The sequence below is a fragment of the Coregonus clupeaformis genome, chromosome 8 (genome assembly GCF_020615455.1).
Source record: "Coregonus clupeaformis isolate EN_2021a chromosome 8, ASM2061545v1, whole genome shotgun sequence".
NCBI classification, from domain to species: Eukaryota; Metazoa; Chordata; class Actinopteri; order Salmoniformes; family Salmonidae; genus Coregonus; species Coregonus clupeaformis.
The window spans coordinates 52,592,710-52,607,446 of NC_059199.1; positions in this window are offsets into that span (position 1 = coordinate 52,592,710).

Below are 14,737 nucleotides of genomic sequence, written 5' to 3' on the forward strand. Positions count from 1 at the left end.
CGGTGGGAAACCCTGCACCTGCAGCTTTTGTGGCAAGACCTTCAAACAAAAAGGACATCTGTCCAGACACATGAGGATTCACACAGGAGATAATCAATTTAGCTGTGGTGACTGTAGAAAAAGCTTCAGTCAGAAGAGTAACCTAAGCGAACATGTACTGACTCATATAGAAGATAAATTATTTAGCTGTGGTGACTGTGGGAAACGCTTCAGTCAGAAGGGGAACCTAACCATTCATAAACTGACTCACACAGGAGAGAAATATTTTAGCTGTGGTGACTGCGGGAAAAGCTTTGGCCTCAAGCGGCACCTAACCATGCATAAACTGACTCACACAGGAGAGAAACCTTTTAGCTGTGGAGACTGCGGGAAAAGCTTCAATCGCAAGGAGGTCTTAACGATGCATATACGGACTCACACAGGAGAGAAACCATTTAGCTGTGGTGACTGTGGGAAAAGCTTCAGACATAAGGGGTCTCTTAAGATACATATATTGTCTCATACAGGAGAGAAACCATTCAGCTGTGGTGACTATGGGAAAAGCTTCAATCAGAAGGGGAAGCTAACCATGCATATACGGACTCACATAAGTAAGAATACATTTTGCTGTGGAGACTGTGGGAAAATCTTCAATCAGAAGGGGCACCTAACTGAACATATACAGACTCACACAGGAGAGAAACAATTTAGGTGTGGTGACTGTGGGAAAAGCTTCAATCAGAAGGGGGACCTAAGGAGGAATATACTGACTCACACAGGAGAGAAACAACATGGCTGCTCAGTCTGTGGTAAAAGATTCACTCATAAGACTCATCTGCTGAGGCATGTGGATAAAGTCCACAAAGGAAGACAACAGGACAGAAATTCAAAGAGGAAAGACAATTAGGTAAAAGAGGTCATCTGTCAGGTAAGGTAATAAAAATGCAGGATGTGGACAACACACTTAGGAAAGCAACAGCGATATCACCCTCATCAAATATGTGGACAACCTGATGAGCAAGGCCAACTCAAGCTACTCCCAGTTCATTGACAGCCTCGTGATAAGGTTTGACAATAGCTTCCTGGACCTCAACAAGACTAAAAACATTTGGGATAACGGAAGCCACTCTCTCGAGCATGTCATCATGAAAGGACAGGACATGGAGCATGTCACACATTTTAAATACTTGGGGACAATTTTAGACCCCAAACATAGCTTCCAGGAAAACACTGACAGCTTATTTTCCTACTTAGGAAGCTATTTTAATGCACACTGACCATGGTGTACAAATCCCTGATCGAATGCTCTCACTTTCAACATCCCCTCCTGGTATTGGAACCTTTCAGTAAGGTACTGGAGTAAACTGCCACAAGTTGTCTATAAGGCCAGCAAAACTATCAGCAGCAAATAGCCACAACTCCTAGAACTGTACACAGAACAGCACAAGGAAAGCACTCCAGGTCTTCAACGACAACACCCACCCACTGCACGCATCCTTCCAAATGCTGCTGTCTGGGCAGATACTAAAGTTGCCTCTAGCAATGAAGAATGGCATAAATATATATTTTATCCCCTCTGCAGTGACAATCTTCAATAAGACTGATGAACGGATATGTAAATGTTTAAAGTGTTTGATTTGTATGTTTTATGTCTGTTTGTATCCATTTATTGTAACTCAGAGCGCCAAAAACTAATTTTAATTCTGTGTAAACATAATGGACAATAACGTTTTTCTTATCATCTTAAAGCAAAGCAACTCTGGATTATTCATGCTGTGGGTCTCAGAATTAGTGTAGTGGATTTACTTTTGTAAAACATTTGATTTGGTTTGATTGAAGGTAATGATCAAACAGTACAAATTAAGATGAGGTTTCCTTTATTGTCCAATTGAACAAGGTCCAAATGAAATTCGACTTCTGCTCCGAAAGACACACATACATACACAGAGGTTGGAAAGGTTGGAGCAGAGGGCTACCATACTATGGCGCCTCTGGAGCAGTTATTGTGGGGGGTTAAGTGCCTTGCTCAATGGCAGGCATGGCAACTAGGATTTGATACCAACAACTGCTCACTTCCTGCCCGATTTTTCCCGTCAGACCTGGGATTGGAATCGGAAACCCTCGGATTGCTGTCTTGCCCCACTTAACCGCTAGGCTACCTGTCACCCATTGTAGGAAAGTATTGTAGGAAACTCACAGGGCTGCTGTTCAAAGTCTCTTGATGTTTTCATGTCATTAGAAAGAGGAATTCCTGGTCGTTTGTTTTAGGATGTCTCTCAGGGTGATGAGAGAATGGTCTGACTGATGTTATAGACTTGCCTGGCTAAACAGACTCCTTGTTCCGGCCAAATGCTATGCCACGCCCACGGACGTTAGTTTCTTCTCTGGATCTGAGTACCTCCCCGACCCTTCACCCAATGCAAACACATTCAGGGCCGTATGATTGGTCCAGAAACGGATGGGTTGGGCCAGAGCCAGAAAACACTTGGGTAAAGCGGCAATTTGAATATTCATTTTAGTCGTGATATTGTTTGAATATTTTGGGAAGTAATGATATACAGTTGACGCCTGATAAGTGCATTTTGTAGAAGTGCAAACTACAGTGTTTTTCTAGTCCCAATTCAATAACATTCTTTGTAATCGCTCTTGATAACTGCATTCTTTGGTTTAGTGCACGCTGTTACATCAGTTCTAAGCCGCTGCAGTTATCAGGAGTCACCTGTGTTACAATTTCTTGTCTTTAAATTTAGTTAATGCAAGAAATGATCATCCTAGATCACCCTGGCCCTTATCGGAGTAGCTACGGATAAGACTTTTCCAGACCTTTCCTCTTGATAGCTAAAGATCCCGAAGCCTCTGCACATATGCAGGACCCTCCACTCCACTCGTGGAGAACAGGCTACTCTGGTGAATGGCACTTGTTTAATTAAGTTAGATCAAAGCTGAATCAATGTCTGCAAGTTCACATAATGATAGTATTCTACATAACACAACCAAATACAATAGCACAGTAAATCGTTACTGCAAGACAAAAAACACCACCTCATTTTGTATGTTTTAAGATGATTGTGTGAATGGTCACATTTTTCTCTCATGTGGCCAAAACTCAACAGCGTGCGCCACCAGGCAAAATAGGTGCTTTGATTGAAACTAAACACAGGTAGGCTTAGCTATGCTACAGTTAAAACCATCTGCTCACCTCACTGCACATAATTCAAAACAACACTGTAGGCTACATCGAAACTGTATCTTATAACTCAAGAAGATCTAAATGCATATCCCTATGAAACTGATTGAGATCAAATGGTTGGTATGCATATCATTCACTATTGACAGTGAGAAATGTGAGGGGAGGTCTTCTACATGTAGGACAGAGAATGTGCGCAAAGTAGAGAATCCCGCAAATGCGCAGAAGCCCCCGGACCCCCAGACGGCAGGAATCGGGGTCCGGCAAGTCTGATCCGCAGTCTACGCCCTTATTTATTGTAACTGTTTCCCCACATCTATTTCCATTATCACTGGTCTCTGTACCTTGAAGTAAAACCCCAGGTTAGATACATTAAACATATTGATAAATGTCAAATATACTGTACTTTCAAGAAAACATGCATTTGTCCAGTATTTCTCATCAATTTTGACCTAATGCTGCTCATTCATGATATTGATTTAATCCTGTGTAGAATATTGCTATACATTTGACTTATAATGAAGAATGGATTCTCCCAGATCATCCTTGACTTATATTAACCACTGTTTGTCTACATGTAGTTATCGTTTCCCTTTACTACTGGTCTGTATCATTGAACTTGTATTGTAAATGGTCTGTAGGCTGCCTTGCACAGTTGTAAACTCCCATCCACCTGGTGGATCTGTTGTGCGTTTCCTGATTCGCCACCAACTAGCTAGATTGAATCTAGGTATTTTCTAAAATGTCTTGACTAGAAGGCGTAAGGAGACGAGTTTGTTTTGATTTTGCCTTCAGATACCTTGGTTCCGCCAGCAAGAATAAGCAAGACCTAGAAAGAATATGGCCGTGACTTCGGCGATTTCCCTTCAAAATAAAAGTCCTGCAATGAAGATGGTAAAAAGATTATACAAATGGTCGAATTTCTTAACATTTTATGAGGAAATGCTAAACAAGGAACAAATCAATATTATAGCATTGACATTATTGTTAACAGCATTAAGAGTAATGATTACTAGATAGTTATGATAACAACAGTAATACAAATAAATAAATATAATGCTACTATTAATAATTATAATTGTATTATAATTATAATAATCAACTTTAGAAAACACATTTAAATCCCATTGTTATTTTGCGGCAATTAACACATGCTCCGGAACTTTGGCGACTACTAACTATTTTTTAAACCTCCCGCTTTGGGCTGGATGTGTCAATGTGTAGTTCATACATGCATAACCTATGAGCAGACTTACTGTCTTACCTCAATTTGTCAAGAAATCCATAGTTTGAAAGTGACTGCTTTTCTGGAAGCTGTGCTGCGCCATTATTCCTACATTTCCCCCATCGTGGGCCAGCCCCCTAGCAATTCGAGTTCTAGCCAATGAGCTTCAGCCCCTCGCAATTTGAGTGACAGCTAACAAGATGCACATCATGCACACACAGCAGAACGAGAGAGAGAGCAACAACGTGGTGGACATATCCGCAGATATAGTGGGGGAAAAAAGTATTTAGTCAGCCACCAATTGTGCAAGTTCTCCCACTTAAAAAAATGAGAGAGGCCTGTAATTTTCATCATAGGTACACGTCAACTATGACAGACAAATGGAGGAAAATGTTTCCAGAAAATCACATTGTAGGATTTTTAATGAATTTATTTGCAAATTATGGTGGAAAATAAGTATTTGGTCACCTACAAACAAGCAAGATTTCTGGCTCTCACAGACCTGTAACTTCTTCTTTAAGAGGCTCCTCTGTCCTCCACTCGTTACCTGTATTAATGGCACCTGTTTGAACATGTTATCAGTATAGAAGACACCTGTCCACAACCTCAAACAGTCACACTCCAAACTCCACTATGGCCAAGACCAAAGAGCTGTCAAAGGACACCAGAAACAACATTGTAGACCTGCACCAGGCTGGGAAGACTGAATCTGCAATAGGTAAGCAGCTTGGTTTGAAGAAATCAACTGTGGGAGCAATTATTAGGAAATGGAAGACTCTCCCTCGATCTGGGGCTCCACGCAAGATCTCACCTCGTGGGGTCAAAATGATCACAAGAACGGTGAGCAAAAATCCCAGAACCACACGGGGGGACCTAGTGAATGACCTGCAGAGAGCTGGGACCAAAGTAACAAAGCCTACCATCAGTAACACACTACGCCGCCAGGGACTCAAATCCTGCAGTGCCAGATATCTGGGCGCAGAACCATAAATACTCCTGTAAACCAAACCCAGTCTAATCTGGGACACCCTAGCCAGTTGAGTTCCTGAAAGCAGCTCCTGCCTATGTGAGAATGTGGACTCACCTTCAATACTACCCTGATCAGCTTATTCTGGGCTATCTGGAGCTTACCCTTCATAAGCTTAGATAAGCCCCAAAACCAGGAAGTACTGGCATAGTCAAAATGGCATTGAATGAGGGCAGTGGCTAGCACTTTCATGGAGTCCTTATCAAGCAGCTTGGACTTTCTTGCCAAAAAACTTAGTCCTGGCATTAACCTTCCCAAGCACTTTAGTGGCCATGCTCACACCTCCCAAGCTTCCATCAAGGATGCATCCCAGGTAGCTATCAGAGGTTTCTGTAGTCAGCACCTCACCCCCTAACTCCACTCTGATTTCAGAGGATCTACTCAATTTAGGTCTGGATCCAAAAATAATTGCCTCAGTTTTACCTAAGTGCAGAGATAGCTTATTATCTCCAAGCCATTTGCTAATGTTAGTAACCTATATGCTAAGTATGATCTCCAAGATAAACTCAGCAAAAAAATCACACATGCGGGACAGGTACAGGATGGCAACAACAACTGCCCGAGTTACACCAGGAACGCACAATACCTCCATCAGTGCTCAGACTGTCTGCAATAGGCTGAGAGAGGCTGGACTGAGGGCTTGTAGGCCTGTTGTAAGGCAGGTCCTCACCAGACATCACCGGCAACAACGTCGCCTATGTGCACAAACCCACCGTCGCTGGACCAGACAGGACTGGCAAAAAGTGCTCTTCACTGATGAGTCGCGGTTTTGTCTCACCAGGGGTGATGGTCGGATTCGCGTTTATCGTCGAAGGAACGAGCGTTACACCGAGGCCTGTACTCTGGAGCGGGATCGATTTGGAGGTGGAGGGTCCGTCATGGTCTGGGGCGGTGTGTCACAGCATCATCGGACTGAGCTTGTTGTCATTGCAGGCAATCTCAACGTTGTGCGTTACAGGGAAGATATCCTCCTCCCTCATGTGGTACCCTTCCTGCAGGCTCATCCTGACATGACCCTCCAGCATGGCAATGCCACCAGACATACTGCTCGTTCTGTGCATGATTTCCTACAAGACAGGAATGTCAGTGTTCTGCCATGGCCAGCGAAGAGCCCGGATCTCAATCCCATTGAGCACGTCTGGGACCTGTTGCATCGGAGGGTGAGGGCTAGGGCCATTCCCCACAGAAATGTCCAGGAACTTGCAGGTGCCTTGGTGGGAGAGTGGGGTAACATCTCATAGCAAGAACTGGCAAATCTGGTCAGTGAGATGCACTGCAGTACTTAATGCAGCTGGTGGCCACACCATATACTGACTGTTACTTTTTGACCCCCCCCTTTGTTCAGGGACACATTATTCAATTTCTGTTAGTCACATGTCTGTGGAACTTGTTCAGTTTATGTCTCAGTTGTTGAATCTTGTTATGTTCATACAAATATTTACACATTAAGTTTGCTGAAAATAAATGCAGTTGACAGTGAGAGGATATTTCTTTTTTTTGCTGAGTTTAGTTTTACTTTTGTGAGACACCAGAAGTGTAGAGTCAACCGCATAAAGGAAAAGACGGCAAGAACAAGCATCTTTCATATCGTTAATATACAGTAAAAACAGTAGAGGCCCAAGCATGCTCCCCTGCGGAACGCCACAACTCATTGGTTTTGCCTGGGACAGTGAACCATTAACCTCTACTACTTGCTCCCTACCTGATAAATAGGAATTTACCCAACCTAGAGGGATAATGCTTAACCCCAGTGCCTCCAGTTTGGAGATTAGGAGACAGTGGTTAACTGTATCAAAGGCCTTCTGTAGGTCAAGCAGTCCCATTCCACAGAGGTATCCATCATCAATCTCTTTCCTGATGAAGTCAGTCAAGTAAAATAGACATGAATCAGTATAGTATGTCTTTCTAAAACCAGACTGATTTCTCTCCTACTGAATCAGGAGCCGGGGGGACAGTATAAAGACCTAGTCTCTCAAAAAAATGTGGAGGCCCATCACCCTTCAATGTAACGATGCAAAATGTATTGCTCATAGAATAAAAAAGCTATTACCGGATATTATTCATCATGATCAGACAGTATTCTTAAAAGGAAGATATAGTGCTATGAAATAGTATTTGGCCCCTTTCTAATTTTCTCTACAATTGCATATTTATGATACTGAATGTTATCAGATCTTCAACCAAAACCTAATATTAGAAAAAGGGAACATAAGTGAACAAATAACACAACAATTGCATATTTATTTCATTTATTTCATAAACAAAGTTATGCAACACCCAATTCCCCTGTGTGAAAAAGTAATTGCCCCCTTACACTCAATAACTGGTTGTGCCACCTTTAGCTACAATGACTCCAACCAAATGCTTCCTGTAGTTGTTGATCAGTCTCTCACGTCGCTGTGGAGGAATTTTGGCCCACTCTTCCATGCAGAACTGCTTTAGCTCAGTGACGTGTGGGTTTTCAAGCATGAACTGCTCGTTTCAAGTCCTGCCACAACATCTCAATTGGGATTAGGTCTGGACTTTGACTAGGCCATTCCAAACTTCCAATTTGTTGCTTTTTAGCAATTTTCATGTAGACTTGATTGTGTGTTTTGGATCATTGTCTTGCTGCATGACCCAGCTGCGCTTCAGCTTCAGCTCACAGACGGATGGTCTGACATTCTCCTGTAGAATTCTCTGATACAGAGCAGAATTCATGGTTCCTTCTATTAAGGCAAGTCGTCCAGGTCCTGAGGCAGCAAAGCATCCCCAAACCATCACACCACCACCATGCTTGACCTTTGGTATGATGTTCGTACTGTGGAATGCAGTGTTTAGGTGCCTTTTGGCAAACTCCCAAGTGGGCTGTCATGTGCCTTTTACTGAGGAGTGGCATCCGTCTGGCCACTCTACCATAAAGACCTGATTGGTGGAGTGCTGCAGAGATGGTTGTCCTTCTGGAAGGTTCTCCCATCTCCACAGAGGAACTCTAGAACTCTGTCAGAGTGACCATCAGGTTCTTGGTCACCTCCCTGACCAAGGCCCTTCTCCCCTGATTGCTCAGTTTGGCCAGGCGGCCAGCTCTAGGAAGAGTCTTGGTGGTTCCAAAATTCTTCCAATTAAGAATGATGGAGGCCAATGTATTCTTGGGGACCTTCAATGCTGCATATATTATTTGGTACCCTTCCCCAGATCTGTGCCTCGACACAATCCTGTCTCGGAGATATACGGACAATTCCTTTGACCTCATGTCTTGGTTTTTGCTCTGACATGCACTGTCAACTGTGGGACCTTATATAGACAGGTCTGTGCCTTTCCAAATCATGTCCAAATCAATTGAAATTACCACAGGTGGACTCCAATCAAGTTGTAGAATCATCTCAAATATGATCAATGGAAACAGGATGCATCTGAGCTCAATTTCAAGTCTCATAGCAAAGGGTCTGAATACTTATGTAAATAAGGTATTTCTGTTTTTTATGTTTAATACATTTGCAAAAATTCCTAAAAACCTGTTTTCGCTTTGTCATTATTGGGTATTGTGTGTAGATTGCTGAGGAATTTATTTTATTTAATCCATTTCAGAATAATGCTGTAACGTAACAAAATGTGGAAGAAGTCAAGGGGTCTGAATACTTTCCGAAGGCACTGAAGCTTCATGCAGCTAACTATTTTAGTTGATTACCAACCAAATAATTATTTAATCACAAAGCATAACAAAAAATGTCATAGCATTTCTTACCTCTCTTTTGGTGTTGATTTTTCCACAACCAAAACTTCTACAACCTCAGGTTCCATCGAAATCAGTCTCCACCAGTATCTGTTTTTGTGATGTTACTGTACACAATTTTATAGCTAGTGTTTGGTCCTCGGAAGAAAATGCTGTCAACCACCTAGCTAGCATTATCATCTACAAACCAAACACACTATCATGTCAACAATCTGCATATCTAGCTTTAGCTAGCTAGCTAACGTTAGCTAGTTGAAATAAAGGCATTGGGCATCTTATGCAGTGTAGCTACATGATGTAGCTATCGCTAGATTCCTTTGAGTACAAAACCGTCAGAGTACAGAAGATGTTAGCTAGCTAATTCAAGAGAACGGTGGCCATTTAGGTGTCACTCTTCCACCTTTCAAAATGAATTCCAATGTTTATCCGGTTTCTGGATTGGTCATGAACAGTCTTTTTTTATTTTGGGGTCGAGTTGATTCAGATCCGAGAATGATGCTTGTTTCTGTCGACATTTTCTGAAAATGTCCCTGCTACAAGGACAGTTGATCTGCAAACAAGTTAGCTAGCTTGTTGGCTTCGTCTGCGCTGTGTTTATAACTCGCTTATACTTTGCTTGAAAAAATGAAAATAAATCAACAAATACCCTACCATCTAACCCTACACTCATTAAAAACACACCACCCTACTCCACTATTTAAACCTATCTAGTCCTTCCGCAGGTCAACAGCCTGGAAGGACATGACACCACCACTCAACACACCCTGTAACTATTCTGACGTCAAATCCCGTACACCCAAATACTTCTCTGCAGCTGCCACCACAACCTCCATTTTCTGCGACTTCCCTGCATCACAGTTGAAAACCATTGCTATGAACGCTAAAAAGCCAATCTTACTGAAGCATATATCACTCGTTGGCCTATCACTCAGTACTGATAGAGTGTCTGTTAAATGTAAATGATACAGATCTACTACTCACAAGAATCTTCTCAGGATCCCTCCCCCTTGACCCACCTTTCTCAACTTTCTTCATTGCCTCAGCATACAACACCCTCTGCTCTACTCTAACCCTGGTAAACTTAACGTGCCTCTCTCGGACCAGACATTTCTGATCCCCAGACCCATGGGCACCTCTACAATTAACACATACCGCTTCTTTCCCCAATGCTACACATTCCTTTCTCATGCCCTTCTGCACACTTCTCACACCTAGGAACCTCCCTCCTACACACTGCTGCCAAATGCCCATAAGCTTGAAACTTTGACACCTATAACAACGTAGTGTATTCGGCACATAATCCTGTACGTGATAACTGAAATATCCTAACATCACTTTGTCGAGCAGAGCCTCAACATCAAAACTCAAAAGAACAGACAATGACTCTTGTTTCACCACTCACACCACCCTGTCTGCGTCGCACCAAACAACAAGCATCACAAACCATTTTCACATTTACCGCTACCCCAGTAATGACTCCTTTCAATGGCGCCCTTTTCTTGAGAGGAAAACAAGTCACATCTCTTGTCCCAATACATCTCGTTCTTGCCCTCTCAAGGGACCAGTGGTGATTTTAGCATGTCAATCTTGGTGGGGCAAACTCAAAACACATTTTTGTTGATGCATGCCAGCAAAGCCACAACACAACACTAAACAATACGTTAATTGCACTATAACGGTGACAAACGGTGCCCACAAACTGTTAGGGCCTACATAAAGCTGTCCCAACCGCAGAGCTTTCTTTTCATCACCATGGGGTGAATCTTTACCACTGCTACACCTGGCTATCACCGCAGCCTTGTCTGGCAGCGAAACAGTTCATTCAGCCTCATTTACTGCCTTTTTAAAAAACATATATGATATGGCTGACTTGCTTAAACAAATGTGGTTTCTACTGACAATTGAGATGTACAAACTATGGCATAAGGGAACGACGAGCGGATAAGAGGCAATCCATAATTTTGATTAAGACATTCATGAGCGAGCTAGGACGGATGTAGTCAAAATAACTATTTGTTCAGCACTTTTGAAATGTACAGCGACAGAATTCAGAACATGGGTCGTTCTTACAGTATTCTCCCTGTACACCAAGTCAGAATCGTAGGATAAATAAAGGGGGCATATAAGCAGACAATGAAAGCTCTTACAATATTCAATGATTACATTTCTCTAAAACAGGATATAGGCTATATGTGCACCACCAATTCAGAACAGTAGGCTAAGTTATGAGGGGGAAAGGGACCAAATTATTAGGGTGAGGTACATGGGCTACTAACAGCTTACTACACAACATACACGTAGTATTACGATCTTAGCTACAGTACACATATCTCCCTGGCATATTACATTATTTATGCAGCAGCACACAATACATTTTTGGACTCACCTTGTTGTGCTGTGCTCACTTAAACAGAAAGGTGGGGCGGCGGTCCTTCTTCTGGGAAAATTTTGTTATCAAACTTTGTCATCAAAGTCTGGCATTCTCTGGATTTATGGTACTTTCAAGACAACTGGGAACGTCAGTGATCTTCAGGTCAGAGCTCTAGAAAGAGGCCCGAGTTCCCGACTTGGAATTCCGAGTTGGATGACCGTTCAAAACATATTTTTCCAGTCTGAGCTCGTTTTTTTCAGAGTTCCCAGTTGTCTTGAACTCACTGAAGTCTGAGATTTCCCAGTTCCGAGTTTCCTGTCATTTTGAACGCGGCAGGAAGTCATGCTGGATTGACAGCATGGCCAATGTACTCAACCTTTTTTGGCCCATGGTGTTGCATGTGAATGTTTATCCTTTTAAGCATGGAAAAGAGACCCTTAAACCCAGACCTGGACCAAACATACCCACTCCACTGAATAGCAGGCTAGTGATTGCTTTGCAACCCTTGCAGTTTGCCACTGATTCGTCCAAATCACTCATTGATGAATTTGCGATTTCCAACTTGTTGTGTAATGTTTATGTCCAATGGCCGATGAGCATCAATACGTTTTATCTATCATTTCTCTTCATTTGACAAGGATTGAAAAGGATTTGCCAGTAGATTGTTGACTTGATACATGATGATGATTCCTTGTCTAGCTTGCTAGCTAAGATTTTGAAAGTATGATGTTGACATGATCAGTCCAATCAAAGCTACGGTAGATATAACGTGATTTAACGTCATTTTATCTGTGGCCAATGACCTTGAGCCTTCTTGGATGGGCACTTCTAATGTAACTCTAGGGCAGCACTCAAGGGGCTTGAATTTTCGAGCTCTCCCCGTAGATTTTGCGATGACGTAGTGTCCCCATGAGTGACAGAACACTGAGCCAATCACGGCGCAACTAGAGAACATTACCAACCCCTACGCTCTGTATTTTCCGCTGGCTGCCCCACTACCACAGAAAGCAGTGAGCTAGAATGAAACACCTGCATTTTGGAGCTGCATTACCCAAGAAAGCAAAAAAGAGACCATGTTTGTATGCGGGTTTATTAACTCAATTAGTATTTTTTTTTTTACATTGTTCGCAAACTGACATGTGACACTATTAATAAATAAAAAAAACAGGTGGGGTTCAAACACCTGCCCTGAATGACAGGTCGCCACTGCAAGGGACGCCATTTTCTCTGTCCTCCCTCGGGACATAATCGTCCACTTTCTCGTCTTCTTTGTGTTTTAGCGTTTGAAACTACATTCTGCGGATTCCATCTTTAAGGGGCTTTGAATGTTAGTCCCGTGTAGCTCAGTTGGTAGAGCATGGTGTTTGCAACGCCAGAGTTGTGGGTTCGTTTCCCACGGGGGACCAGGATGAAAAAAAAATGTAGGCACTCACTAACTGTAAGTCGCTCTGGATAAGTGCGTCTGCTAAATGACTAAAATGTAAATGTAAAATGGGCGTAAAATGAGCTGCGACGCTCCTCTGAGTGTGAACTGTGAATTTTTGGTCAGCATAGAAATACTTGTAATTGTTCTTTGAATGATAACTAGTATAAAATATACTGAACAACAATATAAAACACAACATGTAAAGTGTTGGGCCTATATTTCATGAGCTGAAATAAAAGATCCTAGAAATGTTCAATTTCCACAAAAAGCTTATTTCTCTCAAATTTGCTGCACAAATTTGTTTACATCGCTGTTAGTGAACATTTCTCCTTTGCCAAGATAATCCATCCAAATGACAGGTGTCGCATATCAAGAAGCTAATTAAACAGCATGATCATTACACAGGTGCACCTTGTGCTGGGGACAATAAAAGGTCACTCTAAAATGTGCCGTTTTGTCACACAACACAATGCCACAGATGTCTCAAGATTTGAAGGAGCGTGCAATTGGCATGTTGACTGCAGGAATGTCCACCAGAGCTGTTGCCAGAGAATTGAATGTTAATTTTTCTACCATAAGCTGCCTCCAACGTCGTTTTAGAGAATTTGCCAGTACGTCCAACCGGCCTCACAACCGCAGACCACGTGTAACCACGCCAGCCCAGGATCTCCACATCCGGTTTCTTCACCTGCAGGATTAGCCACCCGGACAGCTGATTAAAATGTGGGTTTGCACATCCAAAGAACTTCTGCACAAACTGTCTTAGGGAAGCTCATATGCGTGCTCGTTGTCCTCACCAGGGTCTTGACCTGACTGCAGTTTGGCGTCGTAATCGACTTCAGTGGGTAAATGTTCACCTTCGATGGCCACCGGCACACTGGAGAAGTGTGCTCTTCACGGATTAATCCCAATTTCAACTGTGTTACCGAGCAGATGGCAGACAGCGTGAATGGTATCGTGTGGGCGAGCGGTTTGCTGATGTCAACGTTGTGAACAGAGTGCCCTATGGTGGGGGTGGGGTTATGGTATGGACAGGCATAAGCTATGAACAACGAACACAATTGCATTTTATCGATGGCTATTTGAATGCACAGAAATACCGTGACGAGATCCTGAGGCCCATTGTCGTGCTATTCATCCGCCGTCATCACCTCATGTTTCAGCATGATAATGCATGGCCCCATGTTGCAAGGATCTGTACACAATTCCTGGAAGCTGAAAATGTCCCAGTTCTTCCATGGCCTACATACTCACCAGATGTCACCCATTGAGCATGTTTAGGATGCTCTGAATTGACGTGTACGACAGCGTGTTCCATTTCCTGCCAATATCCAGAAACTTCGCACAGCCATTGAAGAGGAGTGGGACAACATTCCACAGGCCACAAACAACAGCCTGATCAACTCTATGCGAAGGAGATGTGTCGCGCTGCATGAGGCAAATGGTGGTCATACCAGATACTGACTGGTTTTCCTGAGTGACGCAGTGGTCTAAGGCACTGCATCGCAGTGCTAACTGTGCTACTAGAGATCCTGGTTCGAATCCAGGCTCTGTCGCAGCCGGCCGCGACCGGGAGACTCATGGGCGTCGCACAATTGGCCCAGCGTCGTCCAGGGTAGGGGAGGGAATGGCCGGCAGGGATGTAGAGCAGTTGATAGAGCATGGCGTTTGCAACGCCAGGGTTGCAGGTTCGATTCCCATGGGGGGCCAGTATAAAAAAATAAAAAAAATAAAAAAAATATGTATTCACTAACTGTAAGTCGCTCTGGATAAGAGCGTCTGCTAAATGACGTAAATGTAAATGTAAATG